The sequence below is a fragment of the Chiloscyllium plagiosum genome, unplaced genomic scaffold, assembly GCF_037043375.1.
Source record: "Chiloscyllium plagiosum isolate Xiang-an unplaced genomic scaffold, Cpla_swu_hap1 HiC_scaffold_37, whole genome shotgun sequence".
NCBI classification, from domain to species: Eukaryota; Metazoa; Chordata; class Chondrichthyes; order Orectolobiformes; family Hemiscylliidae; genus Chiloscyllium; species Chiloscyllium plagiosum.
Window position 1 is genome coordinate 18,316,222 of NW_028270175.1, and position 14,252 is coordinate 18,330,473.

At 39.4% G+C, this 14,252-nt stretch overlaps 1 protein-coding gene across 7 annotated transcripts in view; it reads right to left on the reverse strand.

Moving 5' to 3' along the window:
* The window catches only part of camta1a (calmodulin binding transcription activator 1a), a 1,306,542-nt gene that overhangs the window by 994,613 nt on the left and 297,677 nt on the right, over window positions 1-14,252 (reverse strand). The gene's annotated exons all lie outside the window — the stretch shown is intronic.

Here is a 14,252-nt window from a genome sequence, read left to right on the forward strand (position 1 = left end):
CTAGGTTCAAGTCCCAGCTTCCATAGAGGTATGTCATAACATATTCGTACTGATGGATTTTAAAAAGGTGTAACTAGAAATGCCACTGTTCTTGCTTAAATTTATTTTCATTCAAGAGTTGGAACAAGCAGTGAACCCCACCCATGCTTCATAGGATTTATTGTCTTCAAAACAAACTATTCTGAGTGAACTTCCCCAGTGATTCAAGTTGCTAAGACATTGCGTAACTGAGGTGAACAAATAGGTTCATACTCAATCACCAATTCAGACAGAGTAAGCCGATCAGCCTGGCAAGTAATATCCCCAAATTTTTCTTGGGAAATGTATAGGTTATCAGGTGTTGATATAGAGATTGAAAAACACAGATTTTGGTTGAAAAGTGAAATCAGTCCAATCAGAGACCTGTACTACTGCTGTTGCATGAAAATGTCTGAGGTGCTGATGTCTCTCTCTTACCTTGCAGGAGATAAATATACACAAGGATATAATGAATTTTTGAGAAACCAATCATACGTTAACCATCTTTCTGAACACAAATGTTAAAGGAAACCTGTATTGCATCAAACACATTGGAGCTTAACAATCAGGCAAAGAGCATGCCCAAGTTTACAGCAGACCCAAAAACATCAAAAACAAAGATAGATCAACAGCCCCTGAAGGCTGCTTCACAAATAGAACAAGGATCAATCCTGATAACCTCTCAGTTCCTTTGTGTAAAATATTCTATGTAATCTCAGACATTAAAGTGCCCGATTGAATGAAGGGAGAGAACACCAAAGATTCAAAAGTGAAGGAAGTCATCCTCTCAGTTCTAAATGGCTACATCCTTATAACTATAAGCTCATATCCACCTAACCTAAATAAAATTTTAAAATTATTATTCAACAATCCTTTATCAGATAAAATGCAAACATCTATGCATGTATCTCAATTGAAAGGAAAACTTTTCTGGATGAAGCTTATTACTAAATTTAAATGACTGAATATTCTGTTCTGTGCCTTTAGGAGGAAAATATTTCCAACTTCTGCACCAGAATAAATTAACTGCTGTGTCACTTTTTTGGGCAATAGAAACATTAAAGTATCATGTGGACATCATGTGAAAACTCTGACTGCTAGTCAAGTAGAACATCAATCTTCTTTCAGTTTAAAATCAATTTTTCTTTTGTTATTTGAACTGTAACAAGCAGAAATGAACTAGGAATGAACACAGACTTATTTTGCGGAAAAGAATGTTAATTAATAAAAAAAGGGCAAAAATGGACCATCAAACCTTCATGGAAACTAGGACAGATATGGTGTGATCCAATGTCAGTTTTCTACAGATTGGTGCCGATTAGTTGAAAGAAAATTGCATTCAAACAAATAGCTTTCAATAGTGGTTATCTAATGCTCTCAATTCAGCACCTCTAACTGCTCCTATCATTACCACAACCAGTTGCAATCCCAATTTTAATTGTATCTTAACCTACTGCTGAAAAGAATACAATGCTCACTGCCAAGAAAGTTCAAATTTCAAAGGCAAAACTTTATAATTCTACTGCAGGACGGAAAATTTAAAATTGTCAGTTTGCTCAACTGTAATCCTTGTGAAAACACTGCAAATAATTTTTCTAATTTGGTCATGCCAACATTTGATTAACATCACATTCTGACAACATTTATCAATGTGGTTAGTGCTAGCTGAATCAGACATGACTCTTTGATATGACAGTGATGATAATGAAAAATTGATAACTAGAGATGATCTAAAGATGGGTCTTAAAGATTTTAAGTGATAGGCAGTAATTATTTGTTTTAGCAGTTTATTCTATTATGGGATTGCTCTTGGAAGGAGGTATGGTGATACACTGCTTTGGAAACATGTGATCATTATAGTTTGTATGAAGGTTGCTCAGCTCATATTTTATCATTTCCAGAGGATATTAGATATTTGTTTCTGTCAACTTCCATCAGTTCACTTATTTTATAAAACACGACCAGTTGACTTACTTCTCTTCTTTGATGCAGTGATTCTGACTCTAAAGCTTTTTTTTGAGAATGGAACCTTGTGTATTTTCCATACTGATTCATGAAGAATTATACTATACATGTACAAATTGCTTCAGATCTTACTTATATCTCCAGCCATACAAGAATCCCACACGATTCTTGCATAATCCAAAACTGCACAAGTGTTTGGCAAGCTGTAACGTTTTTTTCTTGTTTGCAAGACCAAACATTTTTTCCTCTAAAATCCAATAATCTTATCTACTTGGTATTCATCTATTGAGTGTAGAATCTACAGTGAAGGTTGTTTATAATATCAAACATCAGGTACGGCTGTGTATCTCAAAGTCGATAAAGTGTGGCGCTGGAACAAGCACAGCAAATCAGGCAACATCGGGGGAGCAAGAGAGTTGACATTTCAGGTTTAACCCTTCATCAAGCTCAAAATGTTGACACTTGCTCCTCAGATGGTGCCTGATTTGCTGTGTTTTTTCTAGCACCACACTTCATTGAATCTGACTTCTCCAGCATCTGCAGTCCTCCCTATCTCCTAACGGCTGTATATATACCTGCTCAAGAATCTGATTATAGAATGTAAACAAAGCACAAAATATGACATCTTTAACCCTGCCAAGGGTGGTTCTTAAGGCTTCCTTAAGGGCTATTTCCTAATTTTTGGGTGCTACATTTCGACTTTCCTCATTCTCATAATACATTTATGAAGTAACGGTTGAGTAAGAATGCCTTCTGTATTTGTGTTAACGTACAGGATATTCAGACAACTCTCAGAAGCAGGTTTTCAAGTTTTCAACAATATCCTCAACAATTACGAACCTCCAATTAAAATTAAAGCCACAAGGAAAGCTTTAATTTCTTATAAAAGATATTTAAATTGACATAAGACAATAAGCAAAAGTAAGCATTTTTTTCCTTTAAAATATCTTACATACACTTTGTACAACTTACTCCCCACCTTGCTTGTTTTCTCCCCCATTCTTTTGCAGCCTCTCCCCCAATCCTCCAACCTTCTATATTTCACTTACCCTTTAATATTTCCCACATTTCTCACCAAGTGCAATCTCTTTCCCCTCCCCCCACAACCCGTGAAGTCTTTCTTCCTCCACAACCCTCTGCTCTCCCGCTACCCCTATCATGCCACCTCCATTTCCCCCAACCCTCCTGTAGCCCCTGTCTCATACCCACCCCTTTTGTATCCTCTATTTACCCCACATCCCTTGAAGCCTCTCAGACTCTGAACATCCTTGCAGATGGCTCAGTTGTTGCATTCCCACAACAAGATTCCCCTCATACTTCACAATACCAGCAACAGAAGGTTCCCATGACAGTTTGCTGACACACTTTCCTTCCTTCATTCTTATCATATCAGCTGTTCCTCCAATCACAGCGAGGGAAGGTGCGTGGGTGGAGAGGATGAACAAACTCGCCTGTAACTGGAAGAGAACCTCCTTGCTGATTCTGCTTATTCCACTGATTATGCTCTGACTAGCCCCAAAAGAAATTAAACAGTCAGAGGCGTTTTGGAGATTTTCGGGATGAATTCACCCACTGCCTCAGTGAATTTTAAGCATGGACTTAAAACTACTGGCGGACCCTTTTTGTTGGTCATGGACATGTTATCATTTTTGGCTTATCTGATCAACAAAATTCATCAAATTAGATTATATTTTGCAATATTTTGGTCTTCCGTAGAGGGTGGAATATTCTGCATTGTGTGAAAACAATGCATTTCAAAATTTTTGAGGCAAATATTTCAATTAATCTGGAGGCTGGCTGACAAGGAAACAGTGATAGGAATTTCAATTGCTTAAGCACTGAAAGTTTAAAAACTAAGACTGGATAACTGAAGTTGTACCTTTCCAAGGTAGGAAAGTAAGAAAACAGAGCAGTACTACTAACTGCAATTAGTATAAATCAATTCTACTTCACTGTCAAGGGCAGTATTGGTTCTGCTGCTACAAAAAAACTCTTACCATCATTTCCAATTAGTCAAGCAAAGTTGCAATACAAATAGGTAACCATTAAGTAGGTTGTTTTGACAAATAATAAATAAGAAAAGTGACAAACTCAAACATATACCACCAGAATAATTTTGATGCGCAATGCTTTGGCAAATCATTTTAAAATTCAGGTGACAACAGAAAATTCACCTGGGAATTACAATGCAGACAGAGATTATTTACTTGGAATCATTAAATAAGACATTATGAAAAAGAAACAAACATTTTGCAGACAAATAAGCTGTATGAAGTGTCAAAATATTTGTGATAAATAGAGTCAGAGAGTCATACAGCACAGAAATACACCCTTCGGTCCAACCAGTCCATGCTGAACATAACCCCAAACTAAACTAGCTCCACCTGCCTGCTCCTGACCTGTGTAGCTCCAAACCTTTCCTTTTCACTTATCCATCCAAATTAAATATTGTGATTGTACATGCATTACCCATTTTCTCAGCAAGTTTATTCCACATGCAAACCGCCATGTAAAAGATTTGTCTCTTACATCTTTTTTAAATCTCTCCTCTCACTTTAACAATGTGCCTACTAATCTCGAAATTCCCCATCTTACCATCAACTCTATCTATACCTCATTATTATATGAACTTCTATTAGGTCACCTCTCAACCTCCTACATTCCAGTAAAAAAAAGGTCCCAGCCTATCCAGCGCTTCTTTATAACTCAAAACTTCTAAACCTGGCAACATCCTGGCAAATCTCTTCTGAAACCTTTCCTGCTTGATAATATCCTTCGCAAAACTGGGTGTCCACATTGGACACAGTATTCCAGCAGAGGCCTCACCAATGTATCTTCTTAATCCCTAAAAGACTGATTTTATAACAAAAATATGCTTTAAATTAGAAATAACATTCTTTATGATTTTAAATTTAATGTTCTGAAGTTTCAATGTGCTCATGTCACTTTAACAACTGAAAAGACTGCAATATAACTCAGCAGGAAGGTTATAAACTGGCAAGGGTCAAATTCATGGCCATCAGGAACTGATTTGACTAATTGAATTTTTAAGTAAAACACTGCAATGGTTGGTATTTAAGAGCTGAATGCCCCTTTTCTGCTTCTAGTTTGAGTGTTCATAAATCGGAAATATAAAAGAAAAATACTGGAAAATACAAAGCAGGTCAGACAGTATCTTCAGAAAGAGAAGCGAAGTAACCATTTCAAGTCAATTAGCTGAAAGTCAGGACTGGAAACAGTTAGATACGTAACAAATTTTCAGATAGGGAAAGCAGTGATGTGAAGAAACTAAATTGTGTGGCAATTAAACACTTGCTCTTTATTTCTTCTCCCTCCATCAAGCTTTAAATGCCCCTTCCGGGTGAAACAGTGACTGACCTCTTTTAAATGAGTATACTTGATTTACTGGTCATGTACAGATTCCTCTGCATCAGGGACATCAAATGCAGTGACTGCAGTGGAGAACTTGGTATCAATGAATTTACAGCACAGGAGGAGGTGATTCAGCCTGTCACGCCTCCACTGGTCAACAAGAAGCTAACTAGACTAATTTCATTTTTCAGCTCACGGCGCAAAGCTCTGGATATTGGCAACACAAATTGTTATCTAACTACTGTTTCAATATTATGGAGATTGTGACTCCTCCACCTTTTCAGGCAGTGAATTCCAGATTCCTACCCTACACTCTCTATGCCCCTCAATCTTATACACCTCTACTGGATCCCTTCACAACCTTTGCTGCTCCAAGGAAAACAACCCCAGCCTATCCAAGTTTTCACACAGTACATACATTCCAAGCAGGTCCTGGTAACATCCTTCACATCTTCTTTGTTGATAAACACATCCTTCCAATAATGCAGTGACCAGAATTACACAGAGTACTCCAGATGTTGCCAAATCAGACGGTTTAGACAGCTGAAGCATTAATTTGATTTTGATTTGATTTAGCTTTGATTTATTATTGTCATATGTACGAAGGGAGCAATTACAAAATTAGCAGAATACATAAAACTTAGAAAATTGTAAACTGCGAAGAGGACAGTGTACAACTCCAGAAAGACATGACAAATTGGTGGAGTGAACAGTTGGATGGCAGTTGAACTTCAATGCAGATAAGTGTCAGGAGTTCTTTGAGGAGGTGACGAGACAGGTCGAAGGTTGAGCAGTCAATGTGGTGTATACAGACTTCAGCAAGTCATTTGATAAGGTCTCCCATGGTAGGCTCATTCATAAAGTCAGGAGGTATGGGATACAGGGAGATTTGGCTGGATTCAGAATTGGTTGGCTGATAGAAGGCAGAGAGAGGTTGTAGATGGAAAGTATTCTGCCTGGAAGTCAGTGGCGAGTGGCATCCCACAGGACTCTTCTTGGGCATCTGCTTTTTGTAGTTTTTATAAATGACTTGGATGAGGTGGTTGAGGGGTGGGCTAGTAAATTTGCCAATGACACAAAGGTTGGAGGTGCCGTTGAAAGTATCGAGGGCTATTTCAGGCTGCAGCGCAACATAGACAGGATGCATAGCTAGGCTGAGAAATGGCAGAAGGAGTTCAACCTGGATAAATGTGAAGTGATGCATTTTTGAAGGTCAAACTTGAATGCTAGAAATAAGATTAAAGACATGATTCTTGACAGTGTGGAGGAACAGAGGGATCTTGGTGTCCAAGTGCTTAGATCCCTCAAAGTTGTTGTGGTTCTTTTCGCCAAGCTGGGAATTTATGTTGCAGACGTTTCATCCCCTGTCTAGGTGACATCCTCAGTGCTTGGGAGCTTCCTGTGAAGCGCTTCTGTGAGCTTTCCTCCAGCATTTATAGACAGGGGACAAAATGTCTGCAACATAAATTTCCAGCTCGGCGAACAGAACCACAACAACAAGCACCTGAGCTACAAATCTTCTCACAAACTTTGAATCCCTCAAAGTTGCCACCCAAGTGGATAGGGTTGTTAAGAAAGCATACGGTGTTTTGGCTTTCATTGACAGGGGGATTGTCTTTAAAAGCTGCAAGGTTTTGCTGCAGCTCTACAAGACCCTGGTGAGACCACATTTGGAATATTGTGTCCAGTTCTGGTCACCCTATCATAGGAAAGATACTGAGGCTTTGAAAAGGATGCAAAGAAGTTTTACCAAGATGCTGCCTGGACTGGAGGGCTTGTCTTACAAAGAGAGGTTGACTAAGCTCAGACTTTTCTTGCTGGAGATGAGGTGGAAGAGAGGTGACCTGATCGAGGTATATGAGGTAATGAGGGGCATGGATAGAGTCAATAGCCAGAGACTTTTTCCCAGAGCAGGATTGACTGGCACGAGGGGTCATACTTTTAAGATAATAGGAGGAAGGCACAGAGGAGACATCAGAGATAAGTTCTTTATGCAGAGAGGCAAAAGTGAGGACTGCAGATGCTGGAGATCAGAGTGATGCTGGAAAAGCACAGGTCGGCCACATCCGAGAAGCAGGAAAGTCGATGTTTCGGTCAAAAGCTTTTGCCCGAAATATAGATCTTCCTGCTCCTCGGATGCTGCCTGACCTGCTGTACTTTTCCAGCACCACGCTTAATCTTGATTTTTTATGTTAAAAGTTGTGAATGCATGGAATGTGTTGCCAGCGGTGGTGGTGGAAGCAGAGTCATTAGGGACATTTAAGCAACAGCTGGATATGCACATGGACAGCAGTGAATTGAGGGGTGCATAGGTTAGGCTATTTTAGATTAGGAATAATCCTCGGCACAACATCGTGGACTGTAGGCCCTGTTTTGTGCTGTACTTTTCTGTGTTCTGGATGCATTTTGATCGATATAAGAGCAGAAGAATCTGGTTACATGTGTGTATAGATGATTAAATGTAACAGGACAAATGGAGACATCAGTAAGTAAAGCATGCAGTATCCTGGTCTTTATTCATGGGGGGAATAGAGTAAAAGAGTAAGAAGATGATGTTGAATTTGGATAAGACATTTGTTATGATTCAGCTGGAGTATTCTGTACAGTTGTGGACATCACATTATAGAAAGGATGCGAATGCTGCGAATGCATTGATGAGGCAGTACAGAAGTGACGTACAAGAATGGTTGTAGCCCTCCAATATCTATATCTGCATTTGCTTTACCATTGTGAAGACTAACACAAAGTAGTCATCAAGGATTGTACCCAGCTCTCCTGATCCACACATGGATTACCTCTACAGTTCTTGCTCTTTTCCTAGTTACTAATTTGCTCTAATGTAATAGATAGTCCTGGACTAACACACTGGTTCTGTTCCCGAAAATCATTGAGTTACGCTAAACTGCATTATTCTAAAACACATATTCCCACAGGAATATAAAACAAGTACAAAATGGAAATGCAAAGCCGATCGAAAATATTGAAATCTTCAAAAAGGATATCTTTTAATGCTTCTTGCCTCACATAGATTGCTTATCAGGAGGTGGAAAACTATGGATGTTCATCCAACTCATCTGCAGCTATACAATTTGCGGCTTGAGGATCAAGTTGCTCTTTGATTTTTGAGGTGGAAGGTTGTATGTACTGGGGAGCATTTTTAAAAACTTATACAGCCTGAATGAAGCAATCAATTGCCCAAACGTACTGAACCTACGGAGGAACTCAATGCTCCTTGACACTGCTGAGAGCTGGGTAAATGTGTTATAATAAATTAGATGCATTTTTTAAAATCATGAATAGGAAACTAAAAACCATGTTAATCAAAAACCATGTTAATATTTTAAAAAAACTTTGGATTTTTCTTTATTCTAGCCACCATTGCTTTCTCATACATTGTTAAAATTCCTAACTTTCCTAAGACACTCTCCCACCCACAAAACTTTTTACACTCCGTTACACCATATTGAGCCCTCAGTACCAGTTATAAGATTATTTTTCCAGCTGGTCAGGCAGCATCTGAGCAGCAGGAAAGTGGAACGTTTCGGGCCATTTCCTTAAGTCCTGATGAAGGATTATGCCCAAAACATCAACTCTCTTGCTCCTCAGATGCTGTATGATCTGCCATGCTTTTCCAGCGCCACACTTTATCGAGTGACTTCTTCAGCATCTGCAGTCCTCACTATTTCCTAGTATCTCCAAATGTTCCCTGATTGAAATGCCTATATCTACATTGTCCACAGGTACCCGTCATTTTAATTATCTCTGGTCCTTGCCTCTCACTCCCTACTCCTCAGCCTCCTATATTGCTCCAATGAAGTTAACATAAGCGTGAGGTACAGTAGCCATTGTTATCACCTTCCAGATTCAACATTCAGTTCAACAATTTTAGACCCATTATGCTGCACCATTAACTTTACAGGTGATTTATTCTTTAGCAGATCAATTGAGAGACAACTGCACAAGCATAGGTGCAAAGCAAACAAGGACTGCATAAATAATATCCTTTAAACAAGCATTATAAAATGTATCAGAAGTTGTTTTCTTGTCAGAGGACAGCTATTAGTGATGTGTGGGTTATTCCCATTTATACTGGTAGATTACTGCTTGTAGACTTCTTCCTAACATGGCCATTCCCTTTTACCTTGCTTTACTATTCTTTTGGGAAGAAAGTGAGGGCTGCAGATGCTGGAGATCAGAGCTGAAAATGTGTTGCTGGAAAAGCGCAGCAGGTCAGGCAGCATCCAAGGAACAGGAGAATCGACGTTTCGGACATAAGAAGGGCTTATGCCCGAAACGTCGATTCTCCTGTTCCTTGGATGCTACCTGACCTGCTGCGCTTTTCCAGCAACACACTACTATCCTTTTGTCAATTATTTTCTCCTGCAGTCCACCTTAGAATAGATCATATCCTTTTCATTTTTCTTTTTCTTTTCCCATTTGTTATTTTTCCCCACTTCCCAAAAAGGTCAACAACCTATACAAACGAGGAACAACAGTAGTTACTTGGCCCTTCAAACTTGCGCCACCCTTCAATAAGATTACGGCTGATTTGATTTTAACCTCAACTCTACAGTCTTGCATATCTCCAATCATCATTCATCCCCTTGGTAATCAAGAATCTAACTCTGCCTTAAAAGTACTGAAAGAATTTGTATCCATTACCTTTTGACGAAGGGAATTCCAAGGACAATCAATTCTCAGTAACATTTTCATGTCTGTCTTAATTAGGCAACTCCTTATGTTTGAACTATGACCCCAGTTCTAAAATCTCCCACAACACATACCATTAACTCTGTCTCTCTCTCTCTCTCTCTCTCTCTCTCTCTATAGATGCTACCTGCCCAGCTGAGTACTTCCAGTACTTTATTTTTAATTCACTGAGCACGAAAGTTTCAATATTACATTTAATTTTGTATCAAATGTCCACTACTTAAAAGCTCCAAGACAAGTATTTAGTCCAAATTTTATTGCATTCTTTCCCTCTCACTCTAATTACTCTCAACTATTAAGACTATTTAGATAATTAGTTTCTAGGCTTCCTTGATCCAATCAGTAGGTGTGTATCATTGCACTCAAGAGAGCTGTTCTTCTCTGACTCAATCAGAACTTCTACCCAGTACCTACCTACTCAGAAGAGTAGCAATCTTGTTTGGAGATGGTTTGGAATTAAGGGAGGAGATAGGCATGTTCTCTCTCTTATACATGACTAAGACATCACTATCTGCTCCATTAACTCTTCTTCAAATAATTGTAAGTGCTGCACCATTAACTTTAGAGGTCATTTATTCTTTAGCAGATCAATTGAGAGACAACTGCACAAGCATAGGTGCAAAGCAAACAAGGACTGCAGAAATAACATCCTTTAAACAAGCATTATAAAATTTATCAGAAGTTGTTTTCTTGTATTCAACTGCGACAGTTCACTTCAGACATATACCGGTTTAAATTATCACAATGATCGGAAATGGTATTTCTTTTACCCTGCACATTCCTTCTCTCCTTCATGGCATGTCATTCCAGGGGTAACAGCAATCTTCTCACATTCTGTCTAATTAGTCTTTAATCAAGTTTAAGGCCAGACTGTCCATATCAGCAAATTATTTGACCATTGTTAGTGGACAGATATACCTGAACCTTCACTCATTCAACCTCCAACACAAACAAAATTAATGACTGGAAGCAAGAACATGGCTAATTAATTCTTCAATGGTCCAAATGCATGAAGATCAACTATAGTGCTGCAACTGCTACCTTGGATAAGATTAGTTAATTTAGCATAAATCAGAAATAAAAACCATCAGGATTACATGGCTCAGTTTTATGCCATCTTTATCCACATTTTTCTTAAGCCTTGTAGCTACTTTAATGGGCCACCTTCTCTTAAAAACAGTTTGAAATCCAGCCTCTCAGGCTAATGCAAAGTGAAATACTTCTTTCAATTACTCAAGTAATGTTCTTTCATTCCCCAAAAATACCACAGAATAATGCATTATATAGTTTGCACTTATGTTGAACTCTTAACAAGGTTAAACATCCAAGTCACTTCAAGGGAGTATTACCAAGCAAGATTGACACCAAGCCACCAAGAATTAGGTGAATGAGGTAGATTTTAAGGACAGCCTTAAAAAGAAGAGAAAAGGTAGGGAAGCAAAGAAGTTTAAGGAGGGAATTTCAGAGCTCTGGACTAAGAACGTTTATGACGTAACTACGAGCAATGGGATAATAAAATGCAGGATGCACAGAAGTTTAGAAGTTTGGGACATCAAGCAGTTTCTAGAGCTAGGGAGATAAGAAAGGAAGAAAAAAGAAAAGCTATGGAGAGATTTGATGATGATGATTCGTTTTTAAATTAGATCTTTGCTGAACTGGAGTTAATACAGGTCAGAAACTACAGGGACGATGAGTAAAGGGAACCACGTCTCCTTCGAAGGACCCCAACATCACTGATACATCAGCAGCAGCAATGGTACCTCTAAACTACATAGCCACTGGGAAGCTCTGCTCATGTTGATCAGCATGCTACTGCTTCGATTCCGCTTGCAGAAGCCATTGCTGTGCATGGACCCTGAAGGTCCATACAGCAGGGGAAAAAGGTTAAAGAGGACATGGTCACCAGCCAATTTGATTCATTTCGTATGATATCAAGAAATGGCTAAAAGCATTAAATGTTGCAAAGACTATAGGCCCTACAGTATTCCACCAATAGCCCTGAAGATTTGTACTCCAGAATGTGTGCCTTTACAGAAACTCAGCACCCATAGACCTGACGAATTAGAAACGTTCCTCATCACAACAAATGTTCCACACTCAACACCAGCATGCCCCTCAACAACAGCATTGCTGCAATAGCCGCACTACTCAATACCAGCAACTGCCAATACATGGGCACCATCCTACAATTCATTCGCTTCAGCCTCGAACACAATGTCTTCACCTTCGACAACCAGTTCTTTATCCAGACTCACTGAACAGCTATGGAGACCAAAGTTGAACCCCAATATGCCAACAGTTTCAAGCACAAGTTTAAGCAAAACTTATTTGCTGCACAGAACCTCTGACCAGCACTTTACACTAGATACATTGATACAGTTTCTTCTTTTGGACTCATCGTGAGCAACCCTAACCCTACATTGTGATATTAACAAGTTTCATCCCATCACCAGATTACTCTTTAGAACCAGTCTCATTCTTGGACAAATGCATCTCCAGCAAGGACAGACACTTCAGTACCTCACTCTGCCACAGAAAACCTCACGACGCTGCACTTCTCTAGCTTCCAACCAAAACATATTAAAACAGCCACCCCGTACGCATACACAGCGTCTGTTCAGATGAGGAGGAGCATGGTGCACACCTGAAGGTGTTGAGGGATGCCAGCATAAAGACGGCATCTTCTGCTCAACTCATTGATCGCCAGTTCCGACATGCCAGTAAAAAAACTGTAATGACCTCTTCAGAAGACAGTCACAGGGTACAATCAATAGGATACCTTCATCGTCCAATACTTCCTGAGAGCGGAGAGAATATGCTATTTTCTCTGTAGCCTGCAACACATTATTGATGAGGATGAGCACCTCGCTAAGATGTACCCTATGCCTTCACTTATTGCCTTCAAACAACTGTCAAATCTTAAACAGACCATTGTTTGCAGCAAATTACCCCAGCCTTCAGGACAACATTGACCACAAAACATACAACCCTGTCATGGCAACCACTGCAAGACATGTCAAAGCATTGATATAGATACGATCATTACACAGGAGAACACCACTCACCACATGCACTGCAGATACTCATGCTACTCGGCCAACATTGTGTCTCTCGTGCTACAGGCAAAGATGCCATGAGACATGGTATATTGGCAAAATCATGCTGACATTACGATAACTGATGAATGCACACCGCACAACAATCACCAGATAGGGGATGTTCCATCCCAGGAAGGGAACACTTCAGCAGTCAAGGACATTCAGCCTCTGATCTTCAGGTAAACTCCTCCAAAGTGGACTTTAGGACACACAACAATGCAGAGTTGCTGAACAGAGGCTGATAACCAAGGGCAGCCTCAACTGAGATCTTGGGTTCATGTCACACTACAAGTGGTCCCATCACACTATACACACTTGCACACACTCACTCTCTGTCAGGCATATATTCCCTCACACTCTCACAAACTCTCTCTCAAGCACACACACTCATAGACACATATTCCCTCACACTCTTTCATACTCCTCACTCAATTGCATGTGCACACATATGCATACTCTCTCTCCTACACACACATATAAATCTATGGGGTGAATTTGCATTTTCAGATTTATTCTACTTCGTTCAAAAAGCACACAATCTATAGACAGTCAGTCAATGTGGCATTTTATAAATTCCTACTTTGGAATTAAAACCAGTCTGACTCCAGGTGGAGACACACAGACACTAAACAAGAGCTCATACCTCAAAGGCATTGTCAGTCCTGAGATGTCACCTTTATACTCATTAAACTCAAATTATCTTGGGGCAGTGACTTGAAAGAAATTCTGGGACTTACATATTAATCAATCAAAATCTGCATTTTCATTCTACCTGATTAAAGGCTTAATAACCATCGAGGATTGTTCAATACACTCGCCTAAGTTGTATGATGCTTTAATTATAGATTGTGTCTAATGTATTCTCTCTCACCAGCTACTTGAGGAAAGTGCGGGTCTCCAAAAGCTTGTGGTTTCAAATAAATCTTTTGGACTATAACCCGGAGATGAGAGATTTTTAGCTTTGTACACCCCAGTCCAACATCTCTACATCATGCCCTTAGCTAAGCAGTTCTATTACAACTACAATGCCGGCTTACAACCTAATGTAGAAAATTGCCAAACTAAGTCCTGCACGCAAAAAGGACAAAT